We start from the raw sequence: 20,472 nt of genomic DNA, 5'->3' as shown, positions 1-20,472 counted from the left end.
CGTGTGCCCACGCGGCTCCGCTGACCTGGGAGAGGCCTCCGCGAGGCAGGGGCAGTCGCCTAGAGCCCCGTGTGTCACCTTGCACACAGCTGGCCTGACCTGGGATCTTGCACACTCACGGGAGTGTGTCTGAATGCCTTGGAGGGGCCCATTCATCAAAGAAGCCCTTTGGAGGGTGTTTGCAGACTCCTTTGGAACGTGAATAATCATCTCCTAATTCCTATTTGGGAAATGAATCTCCTGGTTTCTGGCAGGGGACTTGGGGAACAGGGTCGGGGCTGGTGCCCGTGAGAGCACCGGGGGCTCACTGAGGGGCTGGGTAAGGGATTAGGGCGCCTCTACGCAGTGAGATAGTGCGGGCCTTAAACGCGAGGGGGACAGGCACCCAGAGGCGTGCTCCCGCAGACGCCGTCAAGCAGAAACCACCAGAAAACCCCGAAAAACCCGGGATGCGCAACAATGAGCAGACCGCGACTCCATCTTTATGACGTGCAAACAGCGGCGATTTCGGACAGGCGGGCTTCTCTGCAGCGAACGTGCCTTGCTCACGTACTAATGAAAAGTACTATGAGCTCATCTTAATTTAAAAAGAAAAGCATCGATCCTAAAGGCAAGACCCTCCTCGCTCCAGCGGAGGAAGACAAACCAAAGGGGGTCCTTCTGGACTTGATCTCTGTGATTCCGGAAGGCGCAGGGGCCCTGGGGCTGCAGCACTGGAATCATCTTCTGGGGCAGGAGTGTGGTCTACCCACCCGTGTCTGTGCGAGGACCAAACCCTTAGCTCCTCCCTCAGGCCCCTTCCCGGGACAGGTCACGCCCTCACTGCTTGGACGTCTGAGCTTAGGGAGCCCGGGCCCCAACGGACGACAGCACGGCAGGTGCACACCTCCACCCGTCCGGCCCCGACAGGTGGGCCAGGTGGACCAGGTGCATGGGACCACGGGTCCCGGGAAGAGGCCCCTTCAGAACAATGACAGCTGAGATAGTGACCCCTCCCCCCGCAAGGGTCCCGAGTAGGACGCAGGAGACGGCCTCCGTGACGCTGTGAGTCCTGGGCCTCAGAGCTCAGGGAGCTGGACAAGATGGTCCCCGGGTCCCTCCCAGCTCAACGTCCCACAGCATTCTAAGGGTCACATAATGTGACACCGGGTGACTTCCTGCTTTGACACCAACTGGACCAGAGTGGCAACTTCTTCCTACTTTCCTCACATTTCCGGTTAGGAAGGGGTTTACAAGACGGAAAGTCCTCGCCAGCTTGGAGGCCCTCCCCCATCTCACACACGCAAGTACCCCGGTTCCACTCCATGAAGGCATCCAGTGTAGACTCCGAACCAAGGACACAGGAAGCCCCGGTGACGACCCCCGCACTCAGCCTCCTGGGGCCCCGGGCGCCCAGCTGGGAGGCCCCGCTCCCCTTCTGCACACAGCCCTTGCACGAGGAGGCCAGGTGCCCCCCACCTCTGTGGTTCACACACTGGGGAAAGGTCAGACGCCCCGGAAGGTGTGACCTCCAGTGTGGCCCTTCCTCTCCTGCTCCCCGGGCCCCATCTGCAGGGGGCATGTGCGAGGGGCTCAACCACAGCAGTGGATGTAAACACCCCTCGGACTTGAGGGTCTCTTGATGGGGCAAGGGGGGCATCCCCTCCCCCCAGGCTCCGTCCCGTGGGCCAGCGGGTCCCAGGGAGCAAGGAGCCTCGCTCTGGTCTCCACCGCTGGGCAGGCCGTCGGTTTGCTCCTGTCTTCACTGTTTTTCCTTTACACCTGCCCCAAGTCCCCCAAAACAGAAACCGACCAGAAGCCTTAAAGATGTCCACCCAGTGACCAGAGATGCCAGAGGCGCCGAGCAGCCGCGACAGGGCTTGCTCTCGGGTTCCGCAAAGACGTGTGCTCCCTGTGCCCCGCAAGTCCTAACAAACGGCGCCGTCCTGTCCCCTGGTCCGCCTGCTCCGGACAGAACATAATTAAAGCGGGCTCTGTGGCCGCCCCTTCAGCCTGCCCTGAACGGAGCAGCGGGAAGAAACTTTGGAAAAGCTGCCCCGTCAGCTTTCGGCCTCTTCCTCCCACTCAGCCGGCGTGTGGGCCGGCGAGGCGGCCGGGCGCTCTGAGCTAAATAAACTCCTGAAAGGGCAGGGAGCCTCCACTGGGCCGTTTTTCAGACTTGAATTCCGCCGAGAGGAACTTAAAAAGGCCTTTCCACCTGTTCAGCCTGAGTTCCCTCTCGGCCCCCCAAGGAGCAGACATGACCGGCAGCTGTGCGCCCAGCTGGCCACGCAGGGGCCTGGGGGCCCCGGCGTGCGGCCCCGGCGGCGGCGGGAGGCTGCCCAGACTCTGCTCCCGTCGGCTGCTCTGTGGGAGCGGCTACGGGCACCAGCAGCACCCACGGTTTGAACTTCATGTCCGCCCGACGGGGCCCAACGCTCTGCACAGAACTTCCTGACACGGGGCCTGAAGGCGGCCGGCTGTGGCGTCCACGTCCCCGGGTGGGAGTCTCAGCTCTGCCACCGAGGGGCGGGGCGGCAGGGACATCCCACCCCGAGGAGGACGCCTGCGCAGGACCGGGCAGAGAATAAACAAGGCGGGGACAGAACGTTCCATCTAACTCGCCAGCCCAGAGGCAGCCTGCGCGTCTATGCAGAGTGCGGGCCACGGACACTCTGCAATTCGGCCATGAGCTGGCCCTGGGCGCCCCTGTCTTCATGGAGCTTCCCTGTCGCCTCCCTGCTCTGGCCCCTGGGACGCCACTGCCTTTTTACAGGCGCTTCTAACTCAGGCTAACCTATCCTCGCCGCAGACTCCGGAGTGAGGGGAGGTGAGGAGAGACGGGCTCACGCAGCGACCAGCCCTTCTCTTCCCGGCTGCGGGTGCACGCGGTCAGCAGCGAAAACCAACGGAGAAATGGCACAGGTAGGAAGGGGCAGGCAGGAGAGCCAAGATGCCCCCCATCCCTTTCAGCCACCAAGGTCACACCCAAACCCCCGCCTCTGCCCCACCGGGATGGCAGCCCTTGCCTCCTGTGCTTCCACCATCCCCGCTCCCTGGAAGCCCAGAGGCCGCTCCAACGCTGGTCCTCAGACCCGCCGGGCAGGCCTCGGACCTCCGGGCAGAGGAGGGGAGGCTGGGGAGAGGGAGCCCTGGGCTCCTCCGAGCACCATCAGCCACCAGTCCTGGGGCGTCTGGGAGAGTTTGGCCCCGGGCCCTCGTAAGGGAGTTTTCTTTTATATTTATTAACCCACTTTCTCTCCTGGCACTCAGAGCAGCAAGGAAGCCTCAGCCAAGGCTATTAATAGGCGGAGGCCACCCCTGGGGGGAGTGAGCTCAGACCTAGAGCACAGGCGCCAAACACAGTACAAGTTCTGAGTCCGGCTAAATATAGGCTGCGGCCACGCTTGGGCGCAGAGGGCCGGCCCTGGGGAGCCGAGTGCAGTCTGCCCTGTCGCCCCCCTATCCCTGCCCCTGCGGCAGAGCTTTTCGAAGCCTGTGCCAGAGCCCGGCCTGCCGGGAAAAGACCTGGCAGTCACACGGTGCCTCCACTCCAGGTCAGACCCGGTGGGAGACGCCAAGGAAGGGATTTGCAAAATGACATGCAATATAAATGACTCCTGTAAACAGAGAGTTTAATAAAAAGGCAGTGAGGGAATTTATGGGCAACCCAAGGATGATTAAAATTATTTATCTACTTACCTCCCTTGCCGGCTGATCAGTCTATTAATTATCTATTATGCACTCGCTGATTTGCATTTTAGTAATGGGACCGAGTAAGGGCAGGTGGGAAACACAGAAGGGTTCAGGAACCAAGTGGTGGGGGGAGGTGTGGACCCCCCTCTGTACCATCCAGGCCCCCCCAGCGGATGCCATGTTGCCACGCTGCCGCCCAGCCCCCGAGCCCCCGAGCAGCCCCGGTCCAGGACCCGGCTCTGGGTGGAGCAGAAAGGTCGACGTGGAGGGACACACACGCACCTGTTTGCCGGCGGAGAGCTCCTGGGACGGGTTCCCAGCCGCAGGGCCTGCAGACCAGCTCGAGGGAAATGCTGGCAGAATCTTCCTCTGGCCGTTCTGACTTAACGCTGCATCGAGAAAAGAAAACACGAGAACAAAACCATTTTCAGTCTCGGAATATCTGAAGTGCATCAGGCACACGCTCTCCCGCCTCTTGATTAAAAATATCACAGGACAGAGTGTCATGGGAACGGCGTCTTTGAACGCCGCGACCAAGGGAGCGTCGGGCTGGGAGAAGACGTGACAGAGCCGGCCTGCCCTCTGCCTCCGGGCTCCCGGCCCCTCGGCCCCGCGGCCCTGCTGCAGGGGGACGCACACACCGCACGGGCCCTGGGACCTGGGGGGAGGGGCCGAGCCCGTGGGGTCTGGCTGCAGTCGGTGCACCTTCACCCTCACTCGTCAAAACCCGCCGGCTCACCACAACCAGCCATTTCTCAAAACGAACCTCTTTTCTTTACCTATCTATCAATCTATCTTTCTATCTATCTATAGTAGGTATATCATACAGGTAGATATAGACATAGATAAAACAGGTGGATCGGTAGATAGATGGATGGAGGAAGGGAGAGATGGATGAACGGACGGATGGATGGATGAATGGATGGATGGATAGGTGGATGGAGGTCTAGCTCCTCTTGGTCCTGTTTCTCTGGAGAACTATGGCTGATTCAGTGATCTGGAGCCTTTCCAGCTTGCACTTCCGGAGGAGCTGGGCCCCTCAAAGGTGTGGGAAGGGCAGAGGAGGCAGCAAGGGGCCAGCCGTCCCTGGGGAGCGAGGGCTGCAGGGTCATGAGCCCAGGAACGCACTGACCCTGAGTCTCTGTGAGCCGATGTCCCAGCCTGGCACCAGCCTCCTCTTGAACCTTCCGATCCCCCCACCCTGAGACCCTGCCAGAAGGGGGCTCCCTGGCATTTGCAGGACAGTTGTCCCCATGCCCCGTCCTCTGTGCCGCCCACCACTGCCCCTCCCCCCAGCACTGGCTTCTCAGTCCCGATGATGTATCAATAACCGCAGAGCAAAACGCCACAGTTAGCAGCGCCACTGTGCTGTGACAAATCGCTTTCGGAATCGATTCGCAGAGTTGTGTGTGTGCAGCGAGGTGGGGCCACGTCCCAGAGGCCGGAGCAGCCCCCAGGAATTAGGCACAGCAGGAAAAGTCCTGGGAGACACAGAAACAGGGAGAATGCAGGGGAGACAGGAGAAGAGCTGATCTTTAAGAAGGAGGACTGGAGATTCTCGTGACACAGAGAGCCGGCATTCCAAGTCCAGGCTGGGCCGCGGAGATGCCACAGGGCGCAGCCTAAGGACCTGATGGGGATGGGGCGTGGCGGGCAGGGGGCGGACAGCCGGCGTCACCTGGAGGGCGGGGAGAGACGGCAGCTGGCTCTTGGGCGACAGGGGATGGAACATGTCACCTGCCCCAAGTAGCATGTTGGGCTCAGGCCAGGAACCCGTCTGGCTCATGAACTTGGGATTTGATTGGCGTAATAAACCACCTGGTTGCTGCCAGCAGGTCCTCCTAGAGCCTGGGCAGGAGCACCCGCCCCTCCCTGGGGAGGAGGCAGCAGGAGGGCAGGACTGGGGGCTTAGCGCAGTGAGGGCTCCTCCAACCCTCTTGCGGCTGTAACCGGTGACCCAGAGGAAAACCACCACACCCTGGCCCACCCTGGACCCGAGGCCAGGGAACCCGGCACGGGACGCTGTCCTGGCTCTTGCCACGGTGAGCCTCCGGGGGACTCAGTTTCCCCATCTGCAGAGTGAGCTCCCTCACAGCTGCGGCCCTCACGCACAGCCCCCCAAAGGCCGCTGGGGCGGGCTCATCGGAGGGCACGGGGGGTGGGCAGCTCTGGGGGCTGGCGCAGCAAAGGACCAGAGAGGGGGCCAGGGTCCCTGCACTTCCAAACCATGAGTCTGGGGACAGAGCGACAGTGAGGCAGTGACAGGCTTCTAGGCACCCCTCATCCGCGTTGCCCTCACGTCCTGGGCCCATCTACCTCTCTTTTCCCAGCTGGGGGCCTCAGCCCAGACGTCTCTGTGCTCGGGAAGCAAAGAGCCCCCGCCTGTGCTTCAGGGGCCTGGAGGGCCCAGCAACACCCTCAGGCCAGAGAGGGCTCGGCCAGCCTGTCTTTGCTCCCGGAGACGCCACACCGAGTGTGGATTCGGCCTGAGTGCAGCTGCCTGGGCCCCACACCTCCCGTGGGAAACCCGGGGGCCTGTGGCTGCAGCACCTCCCCCAGCCCCCAGGGGGCGCCCCGGCCCGTTCTCCCACCGCCAGCAGCTGCCGCCCGTGGCCAAATGTGGAGAGGCAGCTGTCCCCTCCTGGAGCCTGCACCCCCTCTTCCAGGACTGTGTCCCCCGTCCTGCCAGGCTGAGCGCTCAAACGGCCAGGGACCCCCCAAGGGCACGGCTGCTCGGCCTGTCACCATGGAGGCTGCGGGTCAGGGCGCTCCTGCGGCGGGGTCCCGCGTGGGGGCCCAGCAAGGAAGACCAAACGTGGTGAACGGTTTTCTTCCTCTGCCCGCCCACCCTCCTCTCTCTTTCCCTCCCCTCCACAAGCACACTGGTTTCACTCCTCGCCCTAAACCTTCCGGAGACACTGGCTCGCCGCTGCATGAGGGAAGACGGCCAGGAAGTGGGGCTCAGACACGGCGAGCTGCCGTCTCTCGGTGCCCACGTGGACGCACGTGGACACCCTGGAAATCTCGGGCCAGTGAGGACAGCACGGCAGCTGCGGTGGGTCCAGGCACGTCAGAGAGCTGGGACCAGGGCCCGGAACTTTCCGAGACCCAGCCACCCACTGCCAAACGGAACACACATCTGGGCACATGGAGACAGGCTCCGGGACCCGCTGGGTGGACCTGCCAGGTGGCGCTTTGCCATCCGACAAGGAAAGGGCAGATGGAGACAAAGTATCTGATCCTTGGGCAGGTTCCCACGCAGCGGGTTAAAGGAAGGGACCGGAAACACACACGTGCGTGGGAGGGAGCCACGGAAACACGCGGAATGAATGAGGCGGCTTCCAGAAAGACGTCGCCTGTGTGCACTTTAAAAACACATAAGAAGCGATTTACTGCTCATGGTCACGTGTGTGTAGGTGTTCTTCCAGAGGACCCAAACAGAGGACGCTGAGCTGTCCCCGGTGTGAGTGCCTGGGGGGCAGGGGTGAGGCCGGGAGCGGTCAGAGGGCATCTGCCCTGCAGGCACCACTCGCTTGCTTGCTTTTTTAATTTGTTTTTTTAATTCAAGTTAGTTAACACACAGGGCAGTACTGGGCTCGGGAGCAGAACCCAGGGTCCATCGCTTACACACGACACCCAGTGCCTGTCCCAAGCGCCCGCCTCAATGCCCATCACCCCGTTAGCCCATGCCCCACCCCCCCTCCAGCAACCCGCAGTTTGCTCTCTGTACTTAGGAGTCTCTTATGGGGTGTGCGCTCCCTGTTTTTATCTTATTTTAGAAGACCACGTAGGGCACGTGAGTTGTTCGGTCCGTCAAGCGTCTGACTCTTGATTTCGGCTCGGGTCATGGTTTCGTGGTTCATGGGATTGAGCCCTGAGTCCACACGATAGCTCAGAACGTGCTTGGAATTCTCCAAGCCTGGGAGGCCCAGGATGGACGGAAGGAACCAGACTTCCCTTCCACTCGCCCTCCATTTAACAGACTGAGCAAGTCTAGAACTGTTTCCTCAACAGTCCGTGACGTTTTCCTTACAACTAGCGTGAGCAGACATAAGTCTCGTGCAAAGGAAGGGCTGGCTGTGGGGAGGGAACCATGCACTGGAACGTTCTAGACTCTGGACTACCAGTGTTTCCTCTGCTCAGCAAATACAAGGAAAAGGCACAGTGCCCGGGGCCCGGGCAGCGGTCTTCTGAGCAAAGCTTCCGGTCTCTGGCAGGTGGACCCCTTCAAGCAGACAAGGAATCCAGAGCATTAAGTGAGAATGTTTAGTCGCTAGAAGTGTAAACAGCCCGCCTCTCCTGTCCCCTAACCGATGGGACCATGGTTCTGCCACAGGCGGCTGGCTGACTCCTAGGTGCCTTCCGGCAGGTCCGCGGGAGCGCAAGGCACACTCACTCCTGGAATGTCAGAAACCCATTCAAGGCGATCTCCCCCCAGAACCGCTGTCTGCCATTGACTGGGCAGCACTTTCTCATGTACGCGGGTCCTGCGTGGCTGGTGCACCTTCTCGAGCGCGCCGCGGAGATGTGTGCCCAGCAGAGCGCCGTGGAGGGCAGATGCGCGCCCATCCGGAGTGCGCTGTGGAGGGCAGATGCGCGCCCAGCTCGAGCGTGCCGCGGAGGGCAGATGCGCACGGGGCCAGAGCGCCGCGGAGGGCAGGTGTGCGCCCAGCCAGAGTGCTCTGCGGAGGGCAGATGCGCGCCGGCTCTTGCTTTGATCTCACAGGGTTACACGTTCAGCGTTACAAGCTCATCAAAGCTGCATGATCAAATTCCAGGTCATTACTCAAGGAAAGGGGCCCCTCTGGGGTCGACAGCGACAGTTTCAAACCAATTAAAATAAGCCTGGCGTTTCTGTGGCTGCCGCATGCCCGCCACCCCGGCGGTCTCCAAGGGCCCATGCGCGCACTGAGCAAGATGCACGAAATGTTAATGGAGACGTTAAATGCCACAGGAGGGGATACTGGTAAATAAGGCCCCTCGGAAGAGGCCAGGGGGAGACGTCCCCGAGCTAACCCTGGAGGGAACTTCAATACAAATGAGATTGGACCAAAAACAGCGCTCTCTGCAAGGGATGGGCCTGCCGGCAGAGCTGGGGGGCGGGGCGAGCGGGTCCGTTTCCTATTGGTCTGCCTCTGAGAGTGTGTGTGTGCCTCCTGCCTGCAGCACCAGCATCGGCCAGGACCCCAGCACCCGCCAAGCGGCACAGGAGGGCCGGGGACCCCGGAGGGGGCTGGAGGTGGCGCTGAGTGGGCGGGGGGAGGGGCGGCTTAGCGGTGCCTGAGGGTCGGGGTGCTGGAGCAGAGAAGGCGCTCGGGGCTCGTGGCTGCTCTGAGCTCTGCTGGGTCCTGTTTCAGGAAGATCCAATGCACCCATGAGATAAACGGATAAGGTTTCGAGCGAACACCGGGCAGCGCCCAGGTCAGGAGCAGCCGCGGCGCTGCGAGCAGGCTCTCGCCAGGGCTGTGTAGCTGTGTGGGGGCTCGGGGTCAACCCCCACTCGTGGGCAGCTCCACCGGGCCAAGGCTGTGGCAGCCACCTCCGCTCCCAGCCAGGGCTGCCTGCGGCTCAGAGTTGTGCCCGAGGCGACGGAAGGGCCACAAGGAGAAGGGGAAGAAGGCGCCAGGCCGCACGGAAGTCAGCGAGAGGGGGCTCCTGCCCGGGGCTCTTCCTCATGCAGCCCCGCCCCCAAGGCCACCGTGGACACAGCCCCCAACCGGACACCCGCCTCTGCTGATCAAACGCTACAACTAAAGCAACATACCTTGTTCCAGCTAGGATGCCACATTTAGCGAACAGAATTAGCGGGTGCCTGGCGGAATTTGCAATTTCAGATAAACAGCAAATAATGTTTTATGTTAAAATTTTTTTTAATGTTTATTTATTTTTGAGACAGAGAGAGATAGAGTGTGAGCAGGGGAGGGGCAGAGACAGAGGGGGACACAGAATCTGAAACAGGCTCCAGGCTCCGAGCTGTCAGCACAGAGCCTGACACGGGGCTCCAACCCACGAACTGTGAGATCATGACCTGAGCCTAAGTCGGCCGCTTAAATGGCTGAGCCGCCCAGGCGCCCCTGGTTTACATTGTTTAGCGTAAGTATGTACCACGCAGCATTTTGGACGTACGTAGCCTACTTACCTGCACTGACCCATGGTCCGTCTGAAATTAGAATTTAAGCAGGGCGTGCAGCTTTCGTTGGCAACCCTTGCTGTCTGCTTGCTCGGCCTACACACGCAAGCACACACACTCACATACAGTCACGCGAACACACACTCACATGCGGACACTGCCCATCCTTCAGAGAAGAGAAGGGAGCCAACACTTTATGAGGACCGACTGGGGGCCTGGTGCTTCCCCTTCTCTCTTGAACCCCTACGTCCCCCATCATCCACCACGGCCCCCAGCCCGCAGACAGAGAGACGGGGGCCCCGGGGTGTCACTTGTCAGAGGCCGCGGGGCAGCATGCAGCCCGGCCGAAGTGCAGACCCGGGTCATTCGTGTTCCTAAGTCCGCACCCTCCCCTCCCAACCAGACCCAGCGCATCGGACCTCAGATGCTCACTTCCAAACGCAATGGCCAGAGGGAAGTTGTTGCTGACACCACAGTCACATCCGTGGATGGCGTTTGAAGCGTTGGCCCCGGGCCCGCGCCAACTTGAGGACAAGGACGTGGATGCGGTGGAACGGAGCCCCAGTGGGCGGGGCTCAGCCAGGCTGGGGTGCCAGCGGGCACATCTGGCCGCGGTGCGGTGTCTGGCGGGTTGGATCCGCCTTGGAGCGATCTGCTGACAGTCAGATCCTGAGCAAGTATGAAAAGTGGATCGGGGCGTGGGGCAGGGTGTTCTCAAAAAAGGGTTTTTCTCCCCTGGACACCCAGAAGGGGACAGTATCTGTGCCTTTGGCGGTTGAAAAGGTCGACCCAAGATTGTCTGAAAATTGGCAAAGTGCCCCTGATTGATATCAGACCACCAGTAGGCAGTGTAGACACTTGTTATGTGGTTAGAGGTGCCATCTTGGAAAAAAAAAGGAAAGAAAGCAAGAAGGAGGGAAGGAAGAGAAGACCCATCGCTGAGGCCACGGTGAGTCACAGTGACGCGCCTCACTACCCGCGTGGCCCCCTGGTGGCAGGAACAAGCTCGGATCTGACTCACAAATCCTGCCCTTTATTCACGGCAGCGGACGGTCCTCATGACAGACACCAACTTCCGCGTCTTCGCTGGTCGGCTTCGCGATGCGTCTAGGAACCGACTCTGCGTCCTCTCTAGACTCGTCGTTTCCCTCCTCTTTTCCGGACGACGGTCCCACGCACTGGAAGAACTCTCGGCGAGCGCACCGCTGAGTCAGCCTTCGAGCCGGGAACCCCTCGCCCGCCGCCGGCCAGGCTGTGAGCGGACAGGACCTTCCAAGCGCCGTCGCCGGAGCCCTCGCAAGGGCCGTGGCTGGCTCTCCTTGCCCGTGAGGTCTGCTATCTCCTGACCCAGCGGCCACGTGGAGGCCACCTGGGACCCAGGAAGCCGCCCGGGGACCGGAAGAGGCTGGAGGGCATCACCTGAAACTCCCGCAGAGGACAGTGCCCGTCCACTGTCAGAATCCGGAAAACAAACCACGGGGCGCCAATGGGATGGCGGCAGATGGGGGGGCACTAAAGCCAAAACCCGCGAACACCCCTTATCTCCGCAGCCACCGCCTTTACCCCTCGGCCTCCTCGGTGGTGCAGTCAAGACACTGTGATGTTTTCATTATCTGCCTGACGGGGTTTTATTGGAAGAATTTGTGCCAAGAGTTGCATTTTGAATTCCCCGTGTAAGGAGGGAAAGCGTTGCAGGGTGTGGCGGGGAGGCTGCAGGGGGAGGCAGCGGCCGCTGCGTCCAGAGCCCTGTAAGGAGCTGATTCCGTTACAGTCAGGTTGTTGTTTTTAGGTGACCTACTTCCCAGATGGTTTTCCCTGCGTTTCTTTTCTGCTACAAAGTTTGACATATTGGAGGCAGGAAGGAAGAGAAGTCACACTGTGTCACCGAAAGAAAGGAGGGAACCCAGGGGCCCCATGCCCTCGGCAGAAGGGGAGGGATGGCAGGAGAAGCTCCCCTCTCCAGCCCGCCGCCCAGGCTGGCCGGGGGCGACCACTGCAGATGTGGCCGAGGGGCGTGGCTGGGACTCCCCCCCACACGGGGTCCCTCCCGGGGCTGACTCCGCCCACCTCCAGGGCCTTACCGGCCGAGGGCCCAGCCCGTCACCGGCCATGGCAGCCCCGCCAGCAGGGCCGTGTGCTCCGTGGTCCAGCAGCCCCCAGGGCTGCCCGCTCGGAGAGCAGACTCGCAGTCCTGCTCAGTCCATTCTCCCGCCTTCAGGCGGGACCTGCTTCACCCCCGGCTGTGAGGCTCGGTGCTATTTTTAAATGCTTCCCAGCAAAGAGCTCTTCGTGCCTTCCCTGCCTCTCTTGGCAAAACTTCCCCACATTTAACCGGCCTCACTGCCGGGAAAAGTCCTTCTTCTGATCTATCCCAGATCCTTCACGGTGAGCCATGGGTTCATCCCCCACATCCTGCCCTCGGTGGCTCTGAGAAGCCGCTGGCCGCCCTCCGCTGAGGTGCCCAGTAGAGCCACGGGCCTCGTGGCCGTGAGCTCTGTGCGCCTGTTCGGTGGGGACGTGTCCTTCCCTCTGAGACCTCGGGGCAGAAGCTTTTGGAGCCGCCGGCTTCTCCGTACCACGGTGGGGCCCCAGCCATCACCAAGACAGATCCCCGGACTTGACCGATGGCCTTTGTTTTTTGGATTCGAACAGGCTGAAAGCCCAGGGGAGGTAAGAATCTCATCACGCTCGGGAGGCCCTGGAAGCCAGGGCGCGCACCGTCCCTGTGGCCCTGCGGCAGGGCAGCATCTCCAAAGGTGCAGTGACGTTGGGGGCCACCCCGTGTTCCCTCTGTGTGAGACGCCAACCCCCGATGTCAGGAGAGAGCGCAAACAGGGAGCCGGACTCTGGCCGCGCAGCAGGTCCCAGAGGGCCACACCCCGGCCTGCCTCCTCCAAACCCCGGCTCGGCACGCCCCGCGACTGCGCCGGCCGCAAGCGAGGCCCCCGGCCACAGGCCCTGTCCTCAGAGGAGGGGAGGCAGAGGGAGGGAGGCAGGGAGCCAAGAAGGAAGGAACAGAAGTCTGGAGCGCTCACCGAGCGCAGGGGCCGGGTGAGCACGGTGAGCCCACACTCTCTCTGCTAACTCAGGAGCGAAAACGGACCTTCTGTGTCTTGATCCCAACGTCACACGCTTGTCTCTGATTCTTTAAAAGAAAGACAAAAAGCAACCCAGGAAGATGTTGGGAAAGAAAGAAGTGAGTTCAGTTCGAGAGACACAAGCGGCGGATCTGAGCTGTGCTCTGGAAGCGGGGATGACCCGGGGCAGGGAAGCAGGCAGCCGGCCGCAGGAGGGAGGGGCGGGTCTGCGCAGCGACCGCGGTGGAGCGAAGGCAGGAGGTTATGGTCGCACCGAGACCATAACGCTGACGGGCTGGGAAGAACGTGCCAAGCCATTAAGTGAGATGGCCCAGGCAGCGTGCCCGGGCCAGGCTCCCAGCGCGGAGCCCTTAATAGAAGTGAGCCTGCCTCCGTTCTCTTGCCCACGTGGAGCGTGTCCGACTGGGGGCAGGGCATGGAAGGGCGGGGGGCCTGGCTTCGAGGAGGAACTGCTTCCCCCACAGAGAGGAAGTGCGTGGCACATGGTGTCGGCAGCCAATGAGCGTGACGCCCCAGGGTCAGGGTGGAGCGGAGGCGCCTGCAGGGACCCAGCCGCCCCGACAGGTCCCGGGCAGGGTCCCAGGTGTGTGAAGCCCCAGGCTGCACCTGTGTGCACACACAGACCATCCAGCGCCTTGCCTGGGAGCCCCCGCCCAGCTCTAGTGCCAACTGTATGCACAGCTCAGTTGCAAAGCCCCCCAGACACAGTGGGATTGGCGGGCACTGGGCTGCGGATGGCTGGCCCCACACGCACGGTCACGGGGGTCCACGTACAGGTGCCAGCATGGGGACGGCGTGCAGGGGGAAGGGGGTGAGGGGCTGGCTTCCCCGGACGCGGCGCTCAGGTCCTTGACCCTCACTTCCACCCAATCCCCTCGTCCCTGCGATTAGAAATGACGTATGTGGAAGGCACGCGGCCCAGGTGGGTGTCAGTGGGGGACGTGCGTGACGCCCAGGCCTCGGGGACAGAACCGCCCGGCCGATGAGCCCGAAGCCGCTCTGTGGGGCCGAGTCCGTTTCCAGGAGCCGGTGTTTGCGTCGTCACTGCTACCGCACACGGATGCCTCGCACGTTCGCCAGCCCCCGGGGCAGTTTCCCTGGGACGCAGACACGAGAGCCGGTCACCCAAGAACCGGGCTCTGAGCGCTGCTTCCCTTACCAGTGCGCTGGGGATGCCCAGGGCGGCTACTCGGCAGCCAAGAGAAGGGCCCGTAACGGCAGCTGTCAGGCCGCCAGCAGATGGCGGGCACCCACCTGCCCACCGGACCCTCCCCCGGAGCCTCCCTGGGGCGGGCAGCTCCCTCCTCACTGTCCTCCTGAGCCCGAGGCTGCCAGGACCCCGCTCTTCCGCTAGACGCCCGCCTGCCCGGAGCCGGCGAGAGAGGCGCGTTCGCCCGCGGCCGGCGGTGCGAGCGGCGATGTGCCCACGTGAGCCCAAAGCAGGGCTCCGCTCGCTGGCCACCGAGCCGGGAGGGAAGGCGAGTGTTCCGGCGGAGGGTCTGCTGTCAAGCTGAGAGGCGGGATGAGGGCTCAGGACGGCGCATTTCCGGGCCGTGTGCAAATCCTCAGGCGCCCCTTCCTAGGAGGGCTGCATCCCAAGTGCATTCGTAAGGGGTAGAGGAGGGGGGAGCCCAGGTCTCGCTGGGCCCGCACAGGGGGGACACTGCTTGCTCGGCACACGGCTCGCCCCTCCTCTGCACCTTCTGCCTCCCCGCCCCACCCCCCAGTGTTGGGTGGGTGGGTCACGTCCAGGACTGGCGGGTGGTGGAGAGCTTTCTGGCCACTCTCTCGGGGCCCCTGCAGGGAGCTGGAAGAAGAGGCTCGTGTGCCCGTCACACCCAGGTGGGAGCAGCAGAGGGGGGCCTCCTCTGCTTCCAGAACAATCCGCGTGGGCCCCTGGCGCCCCGGAGCTGGCTGGCATCTGGCAGACGAGCGGAGGGTATTGCTTTAGCTTCTCGGGCACGCACGCTGTGCTGCAGGGAGGCCCCAGGGGCCCAAGGAACCCTCTGAGGTGAACTCCGTTTCCAAGGGTTAGGGAGGCACCAGGCTTTCCCCTCGGCAGCTCCCCTTTCTTGGGGGAAGATCATGCGGTTCGCCTCTGGTCTCCCTGAAGGCAGCCCCTCGGTAGGGGTGAGGCAGCTGACTCTGCAAGCGTTTCTGCGGATGAACCTGCAGGCATCCGCCTGTGACCCCCCCCCTCGTCTGGAGTGGGGAGGAGCCTGTTCCTGGTGGAGGGAGGGAGCCCTGGGAGCAGGGGTGCGGAGAGCGGGGAGCAGTCAGCCTTCCCGCCGCACCTGTAAGAAGCAGCTTCCATCCACCACCCTCCAAGCCCAGCCTCACCTGCCTGGCCTCTGGGCACAGAGAGGGAAGAGCGGAGAGGGCCAGGGGGCCATGAACGCTGCCCACAGCCCACGGTGGGGTCACGGTCCCAAGGACCGCCCTCTGGCCGTGTGCAGAGAGAGGACGGGCTGGAGAGTGACGGCTCCCGAGTATTAAAGAAGGAAGGTCCGCAGCAAACGCAGAGCCTGGATACGTCCATCCGGTGGAAAGAAGCAGGCGCCTTGCTCGGCTCTTTATACACGTGGAAGCCTTGCTGGAGCGCGGAGGCCTGGCACCCCCCCTCCCCCCGCGTCCCGCGCCCCTTCCTGCCTGTGCGAACCCAGCACAGCCGAGGGACGGCCGGAGGAAGAAGGCGGCACGTGAGCCGCTCCCACTCGAGCCTCCCCGGGCAGGCGGAGGGCTGGGCTCATCCCTGGGGGTTCCACAGGTGAATCCGGGCAGCCGGTTCGGCTGGGCCTTCCCGGGCCCACGTGTGGTAGGAACCGGGTTGGGGGGATGACCTGGGCCATCTCATGGAAAGACACAGCTGTAATTAACCTTGGAGGGACTTGTCCAGTGATCCTGGTAAGACTGCAGGGAGCGACTTATCCCTGAATGTTAACTACCCAGCCATTTACACTCCCGCCCAACCCAGTGTCCCCTTGACTTCACCCTCCTCCCCTCGCCCTTGGGCTGGGGGCAAAGACGGCCACACCTTCCTGGGATGCTACCACCTGCTGTCCCTCAAAATTAAAATGAAAAAATCAATGAATAGCACAACAGAAATGTAAGTACAGCGGCCCCAGAGCCTCAGCCCCCACTCCCGACTCCGTGCCTCCCTGCTCTGAGCTCCAGCCTCTCGGATATTTGCTGTTCGTTCCCTCCTAAATCACTCCTGACGGCTGGGCTGCTCACCCTCCGTCACGGGGAGAGGCTGTGTGGAGTCACAGTTCCCTTTAGCTTGCAGAAAAAGGAGCCTCGCAGGACAAACCCACCCGGGAGCTGTCCGGTGCTGAACTCCAGCGTGATGGACGATTATGGACCATCTGCACTTTGAGAGGGGATGGATTTATGAGGGGGAGAGGCCGCTGGAAGAGTGTCCATGACTATAACTCACTGTCCTCTTCAGAGATATTCTAATCAGCCATCCTCTCCTCCTCCCAAAAAGCCCAGGTTAAGAACTGGCAAGGGGGGAAATCAATTATCTATCTCTGGAGTTTTTTGTTTGTTTTTTGGCCCAGAGCATGGCCATCAAAGGTGCTGGGTGGGGTAGGGTCTCTGGAGGCCAGAGTTGGGGCCGCTGGTGGAGCGACCCTGTGCCTGGCAAAGTACATTCCCATCAGCATTTCCTGGTGCCCCCCACCCCCGTCCCCTGCACACCACGGCCCCTGATTCTTGCAACTCGAGTTGAGAAAGATCGGAGGCACCAGCTTGTCCCTCCCTTCTCAGTCCCTGCGAGGATCTAGTCGAGATTTACTGACAACCAGGAAGCATGCAGAGGGATGCAGCAAACTATCCGGATTTTCCCAGTAGGCTACGCGGTTTCATATTTATGTGCACAGAGGAGAGGAGAGGAGAGGAGAGGAGAGCCTCGATGGAGCAGCAGCCCCAGGGCAGGCGCCGAGCTGGATGCCTCCTGAACACCAATTCGCAGTAATCTTATTCCTATTTTATGGGTGAGAGAACCGAGGCCCGTGGAGGCGCGTCACAGGGCCGGGCTTTCGACCCGGGTCCGTCCGGCCCCCAGCAGTCTGTCGCTGCGGGCCCGGACGGTGCTGCAGAGCCCGTGCTCGCCGGAAGCCGAGAGGCCTCTGGTTTGCTGGCTCCTGTCCTGCAGGATCCCTCCTCCTGGCCTCACCTAACTGACCACAGCCCTCTGTAATAGGTCAAAGCAGGTGTTTTCAGTCCCATTATAAAGATGAGGAAACTAAGGCCCAGAGAGGTTAAGTGGTTTCCCAGAGGCCACACAGTTAACAAGCAGTCCAGCCAGGACCCAGTCCACGTCTCCCGGCTCTGTGTTTAGGATCTGCCTGCCTTCCCAGGGGGGCGGCTCTGAGCGCGGCCACTCTAGAGAATCTCCCTCCGTGGGGACCTGCCCTCCTTCAGGCTCTCCCTCTAATTCCTGCTCTCTCCCTGATGTCCCCCCTTCCTGGGTCCACACCCCTGCAGGCATGTCACCCAGCTCACGGTCAGACCCCGTGAGGACTCGCCTCTGTGGACCAGCCCGAGGGCTCTGATCAAAGACCCTGACCGTCAGGGAGAGCCTGCCTCCTGCCAGGACCCTGCCCTCCTCCAGGACGGGGGAGCAGGAGCGCACGGCCAGCTCGGACAGTGACCCGGCGGACGCGTGTTCCGAGTCAGGTCTGAACTGGGATAAGATCAGGTTGCAGCTGAGAACAGCGATTATTCTCTTGCTGCTTTTCATCTCTGGTTTTTCTTTTTCTTCCAACCTCACTCCTACTCGCCTCACCCGGAGCTCACCTGTGGAGTTTTCACCAGGAAGAGTGTTCTGTGCTTGCCACGTCCACGCTGCCCACGTCGCTCATTTGTCCCCTCCCCCGCTCATCCATGTAGACTGAGGGCAGGGCCCGACCTCGCACCGGGCAGCAGCAGGTCACACCGGAGCTGAGCGGGGTCTTACGGGCACGGGATGTAGTCAGGTCAGGAAGGAGCGGGGGGAGGGCTCTGCGTTGGGGACGCAAACACAGGGAGAGACGGTGGCACGCGTGTGTGGGGAGCTGGGTAGGGAATGAGGTCAGTCTGGTGAGCAGGAGAGCTTGCCGGTGAGTGAGCGCCCCTTTCATATACAGCCCTTCCCCTAGACCTCACCCCTAACCCTAGACCTGTCACCCCAAAGAGTCAGCTACTCCACTGAGCTCTCCGGGCACAGGGTCAGCCCCGTGCAGGCCACACCGTCCATCACAGTGGATCTGCCTCCGGGCCAGCGTGACCAGTAGATGGTGTGACCAGGTCCACGGCTGAGCCCTGCAGTCCTGCTGGCCCATGTGGTCTGTGAGCGCACCTGAGGAACCGGATTTTTAACTGTATTTCATTATCAGTCATTGAAGTTTGAAGGGCCACTGTTTTCAAAAGCCCAGTTCTGGATGGTGGGCTGCCCAGCATGGCCTCAGGGCCTCCCACTCCCCACCCCATTAGGTGCTGGCTGAGGCAGGGGTTGGTAAGACCCTCAAGTTCTAGAGCTTTGAAACCTGAGCAAACTGCCAGTACCTGAGCCACGGAAGGGGGCGTATCTCCGCAGCCGAGACATTGGGCTTCCCTGTGAAAACAGCGCTGGCCTGACACACGGCCGGGCCTGCACTTGGAGAAATTAAATTCTTGGCTTGGACCGAGCAGCGCGGGGATGACCGGGGCTGGCCGGGGATGGGGGCAGGGCACCGGGAGGGAGCCCAGGCAGAGGGGGGCGGCTGCCACACGTGGGCTGGGGCGTGGGGGGAGGGAAGAGAGCAGGGTGGGCGGAGAGCCGAGTCAGCAGGTGCCTGGCCCCCGCTGGAGGGGAGCGGGGTGGAAGTCAGGAGCACAAGTCCAGGGAAGCAGCCACAGCAGAGGGGAGCCGGGGGGCTGGGCAGGGGACCCTGCCGCGCCCACCGGTCCGAACCCAGACCCTGGCCCCCAAGGCACCATCGCGGCAGGGGGGAGGGTCTCTAGGGCACGTCACACCAGCTCTGACCTTCCCACAGAGCTCTCCCCACTGCAGAGGCAGGAGAATTACTGACCCCCGTTATCTGCAGCCCAACTCTGCTCTCCATGGAAACCAACTCTCCTCCTGCTCCATTATTACCATTATCTTCATTAATGCCTGTTCCGACGTCGTGTCCATTACCGCCATCCCCAGGGCTCCCATAAAGGGCCATTTCCCCAAACCTGCCCTCCACCGGCCGTCCTGCTCTCCTGCGGGGAGGGGGGCGGGGAGGGCCTCCTGCTCCGTGCCTCTTCCCACGCTGTACAAACGACTGTGGACTACATTATACGGTCATGCCATAAACTCCAGTCACCGCTGAGAACCTCCGTCATCGCCGCCTCACTGTGCAGCCCAGCACTTACTCCAGACCGTGTCCTCTCCTCCTTCGCCTCGGGGAGGTCCGCGGGCCCCCTGGGGGCTCTAAGAACATCCTACGGCCCCGTGCCCCGCGCTCCCTCGCAAAGCCCAGTGAGCCTGTGGCCCGACGCCTCCCTGGGGTGCATCTCCGCGCAACAGGGGATCAGAACAAACACTTGGGTGCCCCCGCCCCCCTGCTGGAAAGCTCCGTCTCCCGCCTGCCACCTCCTGGGCCTCCTCACAGCGGCAAGCGTGCTTCCGGAGGGTTCTGGCTCCTTCTCAGGCCCTCAGACCCTTCGGCCTGGACCTCAGGGAAAACACGCCTCACCCAGCAGTGCCTCTGCTCACACACCCACGTCAGAGCCTGAAGCCCACCCCACCCGCCTGTGTCCCCACCACCCCCGCCCCGGGGAGAGGGCTCTGTCCTCTCCATCTGCAGCGAGCACGCCAAGTTTCCCCAGAAAACACGGGCCCTCAGGTGCCGGAACTGCGTGTGCACGAGTGTGCCTGACCGTATGTGCCTATGATCGCACGCACGCATGTGTGGATGTGTTCACGCGTGTGCGTATGTGTGCACGCCTGCATATGCTCACTGCTCGCCACCCGAGCTCAACCCCATCCTGGGAAGGACGCCTTCCCTCTGTCCCGTCCCCCGGGACCCCAGCACGGGCCAGCGTGGGACCCTCATCAGGTGAAGGTGGGGCTCAGGGGGTCACTCCCAAGTCCCCTGGGCTGTGCCCCGTGTCCCCCACACAGACCCGACTGCCCCGGGGCGGGGACGCAGGGCGCCACGGTCTCCTCTGAGCTCTGCAGAACCCAGGTCGTTTCACGGATTCTGTGGACAGACAGGGACGTCCAGGCTCAGAAGTGCTTCTGCGACCCTCGTCCGCAGGACTTCAGGGCAGAACAAGGCGCCTGGGAGAGGTCCCGGGTCCCGGCCCCTGACTCCGGCCAGCTCAGACGCAGGAGCCCAGCCCACGGGGGACGTGGCCACCGCGCAGGCTTTTGGTCACGAGTCACGTGGTAGGTACACGCCCGTGGGGTCTTCCCTGGGCCTGAAGACCCCGCCCCCCTCTGGGGCCCTGACCACAGGGATGCCACCGGCCACTTTGTTCTGTCCCGACTCGGGCAGCCCCTTGGGCTTCTGTGTTACTTCAATCTAGTGTTTTGGGATTTTTTTCAAGTGTGTGTCT

The 20,472-nt window shown here is 62.3% G+C and overlaps 1 protein-coding gene across 1 annotated transcript in view; it reads right to left on the bottom strand.

Annotated features, from left to right (window-relative positions):
- The window catches only part of RBFOX3 (RNA binding fox-1 homolog 3), a 328,800-nt gene that overhangs the window by 161,171 nt on the left and 147,157 nt on the right, over positions 1-20,472 (bottom strand). The window contains exon 3 of the mRNA XM_029927129.1: positions 3,958-4,064. The gene's annotated coding sequence lies outside the window, so the exon portion shown is untranslated. The remainder of the gene's footprint in view (positions 1-3,957; positions 4,065-20,472) is intronic.

Source organism: Suricata suricatta, chromosome 17 (assembly GCF_006229205.1).
Source record: "Suricata suricatta isolate VVHF042 chromosome 17, meerkat_22Aug2017_6uvM2_HiC, whole genome shotgun sequence".
NCBI classification, from domain to species: Eukaryota; Metazoa; Chordata; class Mammalia; order Carnivora; family Herpestidae; genus Suricata; species Suricata suricatta.
Note: the sequence above shows the minus strand (reverse complement) of the source record. Positions and strands in the feature narration are given on the sequence as shown.